Source organism: Mus caroli, unplaced genomic scaffold (assembly GCF_978045245.1).
Source record: "Mus caroli unplaced genomic scaffold, Mus_caroli_1 scaffold_7, whole genome shotgun sequence".
Taxonomy (NCBI): domain Eukaryota; kingdom Metazoa; phylum Chordata; class Mammalia; order Rodentia; family Muridae; genus Mus; species Mus caroli.
Window position 1 is genome coordinate 31,170,905 of NW_028227262.1, and position 5,125 is coordinate 31,176,029.

Consider the following 5,125-nt stretch of genomic DNA (forward strand, 5'->3'; position numbering starts at 1 on the left):
TCTCAGAGGACAGTTATGCCAGGCTCCTTCCTTGTAAGCATAGCAGAGTATCATTAATAGTGTCAGGGATTAGCGTGTTGGCCCATGGAATGGGTCACAAGTTAGGCCAGTTATTGCTTGGCCATTCCTTCCGTCTCTGCTGCATCTTTGTCTCTGCATTTCTTTTAGAGAGATTGAAAGTTTTGTGGGTAGGTTGGTGGAGAACCACACTTTAAATTTTGCTCATTACACACACAGAGCTGGATCATGGATTTTTAATTAAGAATCAAGTTTGCTTAAAAATTAAGAATATATTAAATTAGATGGCACAATGGTATTTAAACCATAACTTTGTAAAAATAACACAAACATAAGCAAAGAGATGAACCATCACGCTGGCATACCCACGTGAAAATTCCTCTTTAACAGGAGAATATAAAGTGATTAAATGTTCTTGATTTTGGCAATTAGAAGGAAAAAAAAACAAAGAAGAATGTAGGCTTTGGAAAACCATAAAGGGAAGCGGCAGTTAATTTGAAACCGGATATATGCTTCCAAAGCATGGGAGAAAATGAAAGCAAAGGCAGTGTTCCTAAGGAAAGACGAAAGGCAATAAAAAAGCATACCAAAGAGCATGCACCCAGGTAATAGAATTAAGAACAAAAATACAAATTACACTCATTCATGTATTAAATCATTCAGGTTAAGTTAATAAATAGAATTCAATTATAATCAACATAAAAGACTGAACACAGAACAACGCAGAAAACGGGCCAAGTAAAAGCAGGCACAAATGTCACCATCCCTGCTGCTGCCCAGATGTATCCCCTCCCTCTCCAGACACAGCCATGAGGACTATCTTCATAAAAAGGAGGATTTTTGTGAAAATACTGCCAGGAGCTTATTAGCAAAGAGAGCTATGAAGAGCAGTAACAGACCAGTATGAGTAGACTTACATGCCATGTAAGACACCACGAAACAAAGTCCCCGTTCCTAGGAAGTTTGGAGGTGAAGGGAAATTTAATTTTTGGTTTTTTAAAAAAGGTTTATTTGTGTGTGTGTGTGCACGTGTGTGTGCGTGTGTGTGTGTGTGTGTGTGTGGCAGGTGGGTTTGGGAACCAAGCTGAGGTCTTCTGAAGAGCCGTGATCACTCTTAACCAAGGGGCCATCTCTTTCACACCCGGCATCAGTATTTCTGTAATGTCATCTTGGATGCACCTGAGTGAACACAAAGCCGAAATGAACACAAAGCGGGGGGGGGGGGGCTTAACTATTGAAGAAGCAAAGGAACAATCCCAGGCTCTATAATTGGTGACAAAAGAGAGAGAGAGAGACATGCACGGAGTTCAGAGCAAATTAAGGCTGGGTGGTTGGGGTCCTGGGCCCAGGGCAGCAGGATGATCAAGCTGTTCTCCATGAAGCAGCAGGAGGAGGAGTCGGCTGGTGGCACCAAGGGCAGCAGCAAGAAGGTGCAGCTCCGGCTTCAGAAGGACATCAAGGAACTGAACCTGGGTCTGACATCAGCTTCTCAGACCCATACGACCTCCTCACCTTCAAGCTGGTGATCTGTCCTGATGAAGGCTTCTACAAGAGTGACAAGTTTATATTCAGCTTTAGGTGGGAAAGGATTACCCACACGACTCTCCTAAGGTGATGTGTGAAACAATGGTTTATCATCCCAATCTTGACCTCGAGGGCAACATCTGCCTCAATGTCCTCAGAGAGGACCGGAAGCCAGTCCTTAAGATAAACTCCATAATTCATGGCCTGCACCATCTCTTCTTGGAGCCCAACCCCTGAACAAGGTTCCACTGAACAAGGAGGCTGCTGGGGTAGGATGTATGGGATAGCCTTGACCCCTGCCTGGTTTGTTTGTTTATTTATTTGTTTATTTATTTATTTATTTATTTATTTATTTATTTATTTATTTATTTATTTATTTATTTTTGACCACCATGTGATTATGGTAGGTGCTGCCATCCCCCATCCCCTGCGCAGGGATGGGAAATGAATTGGCTTCATTAGCCCTACTCCTCCCCCATCCCACCCTCCATCCCCAGTGCTGCCCAACCCTCTCATTCTTGACTGCCGGGTAAGTGGGCAATGGGCCTGGGTCGCTAGGCCCAAGCAACCCACTCCACCACCACTGGAGGTCCCATGAGGCTATTAAAGGGGAATGTTACTGCATGGCAAAAAAAAAAAAAAAAAAAAAAGGGCAGAGGTTAAGGTCAGGTTTCCCAATTCTGAGAACGCTGATCTCGTTGAGGTTCAAGCTGTGATTTCAGACAGTTTTTAAAATGGAGTGAATGTGCTGAGTTTCGGGTGCCCTAGAGACCATTTCCACTGAAGAAGAGGCCCTGTGACCTTGTCATTTAGGTTGTTTCCGGATCTGAAGGAGTGACTGGGGCAGAACACTGGGAAAGTGACAAGGGTAGGGATCAGACTCACTGGAAGCCAAGTCCAAGGAGCACAACACTAAACTGCCTCCTCCTCTCCAAGCAGGACATCCATGCTTCCTGAGATCAGAAGGGATATCCCACTCATCAAATTCCCAAATCCTGGGACAGAGGGCTCCACATATTGAGAGGGAAACACTCAGTATGTGTTGCTGGGATCTGGGGTCTCTAACTACCAGTCTTCTAGCTTCATCTCCCTTACTGGGGAAGTCCATTCAAGTTCATTGCATTGGCAACATAAGGGCACTGCTAAGAACATAGTTCCAGGAGGAGCTACGTACAGGTTTGCACTGGTTCTTTCTCCTTCCAAGTGGGTTAAGGGGCTGTCTTAGTTAGGGTTTTACTGCTGTGAGCAGAGACCAGGGCCAAAGCAACTCTTATAAGGAGAACATTTCACTGGGGCTGGCTTCCAGGTTCAGAGGTTCTGTCCATTTTCATGAAGGTGGGAACACGGCAGTACCTAGGCAAGCATGCTGCAGGAGGAGCTGAGAGTTCTACATCTTCATCTGAAGGCTGCTAGGAGAAGAATGACTTCCAGACAGCTAGGATGAGGGTTTTATAGCCTACACCCACAGTGACATACCTACTCCAACAAGGCCACACCTTCTCCTAGTGCCAGTCCCTGGGCCGAGCTTATACATACCATCACAGGGCCAAAAACCTAGGTGGGGACATTCAGCTTCACCTAAAGAAAGCCACGAAGGCCAGTAACATACAAAGTTGTTAGATTCTGCCAGGGGTGACCTGAAGTTCCCATGACCATCAGAGTCTCTGTTTGCATTTGGGGTGATATCCATTTCCCAGGCTTAAGTTTTGACAAGAAGCTGATGTGCAAGAGGTGAACATGATGAACCATTGGCTCTGGCTGTGTCCGAGTGCTGGGTTGCTCATCCACAGATGGGCACTAAGGAAGGACAGTGCTCTGGCCTTTCCTGGGATGCTGACTCGACGAGGGAGCATGTGGGTGGTCCCCACTCTGCTAGCTCTGAAAGTCTATTGCCCAAGGTAACTTAGCTTCTCCTGAGCCTTAATCAGCAGGACAGGAGTCTGCTGAGCCTTTGCTGCTTTTTGTTCTCCATTCACATTTTGGGCTAATGGGAAACTATTTATTTTCTTTTATAGCTTACATTCCAGCCTAGGTTTACTGCTATGGAAAAGTAAGACAAATGGCCCTATCATTATCGAGAGTGACTGGTGCAAAGACCGAGACATGCCAAGTTTATGAATGGGAAATTAGAGCCAGGGGTCTTCTCAGTGACCCAGATGCCCCAACCCATGAGGTCTCTGCTCCGAATTCCCCTACTTTCTTCATTGGTCCCATGAAAGCAAATCTAAGGCGCAGTTCCGTTGTAGAAGAAACCATCTTGCCTTTGTTTATTGACATTACACACAACTATCCAGCCACCATCTGCACCTCACATTTCTCTTCTACTACAGGCTGCCGTAGTCTGTAGCCCCTGCAGGTTCTTCCTCCTCTGATTGCTGGTTTCCTGGTCTTAGGTAGCAGCTGTTGATGCAGCATGTTGGTATAGGTGCCTACTTTACAATGATCAAGTGTTTGTAGTGCCCCCGCCTCCTAGCACAGCCCTTAATGCCTTTCTTTTGCCTCCACACATCTGACTCTGGTTCACTGAATGTTGCCAGAGCATCAGGGAAATGCTTGGTCCAGCTAAGTTTCACAGGACTCTACTGAGTCCTTAGCCTGTGCTGGCCCTGCTTATAAAACTGTCTTCCAAACATTTTGGTTTATCACAAGCTGCCCTCGCTTCCCTTGTGTTCTATGACTTTCCATAAACATCTTCACTCTAGGCAAATTGGTGTTGAGTTTGTCTCTGCCACCATGGACCATTCTCTCCCTGGTGTCACCATGAGGTGAGATCATTGCTTCTTAGCCAGACTGTGAACTTTTTGGGAGAAGGGAAACATCTAGTTAAACTTTCAACTTGGTCTTGCACAGATAGTAACTCCCAAATACTACCTTTAGTACAGACCTCCCTGGACAATGGGCTATTGCCTTCCTTAGTGTCTCTTGTCTGATGGCCCATAGGCAACATGAGCCTCACATCTTCGGACACAAATCAAGTACTTCCTTAGGCTACTTCTGCCTTGGTTTGCTTGGATTCCCCTACAGTCCTTTCTCATTGAAGGCCACCAAAGCTTATTCCCCCTATCTCTTATCTCCCCCTCTTCCTCGCCCCCACTTTCCACCAGTCTCTAAGACCTGACAGAACCTCCCCTTAGACAACCTTTGCACTGCCCACCATTCATTGGCTCCATATCTCACCATCTAAGTGCTGTTTCTGTTTTCTAAAGTCATGTCATGTCTGATGCTTTGGAGATGCTCAGGTGTTAGAATTACATATACCCCTGAGAAGCACCGTTTGGGTTTCAGGTCACCTGAAATTCTTGAGAGATATGCTATATTGTTTTAGAGTATCAAATTTATGATGCTTTTGAACATTAGAAAAAACACAAGAATATTACAAAATAGAAAGTAAATTTAAAATATGTAAAGTAAATATGCACATAGTGGTTCCCTTTGGGACTCTCCTGGAATGTGAGCCCATTCAGGACACTATTCTTTCCATGACACACACACATTTCTCAGTACATCCTGTGTGGCCCTCATTGGTCTCTCTGTCCAGTGCATCCTGGCCTCTCCATCCACCCTGTCTCATTTTTGTAACTTT

At 45.3% G+C, this 5,125-nt stretch overlaps 1 pseudogene; it reads left to right on the plus strand.

The window, feature by feature from the left end:
* Window positions 1-1,376: 1,376 nt before the first annotated feature.
* On the plus strand, window positions 1,377-1,829 carry LOC110295748 (NEDD8-conjugating enzyme Ubc12 pseudogene; annotated as a pseudogene).
* The last annotated feature ends 3,296 nt before the right edge of the window (window positions 1,830-5,125 follow it).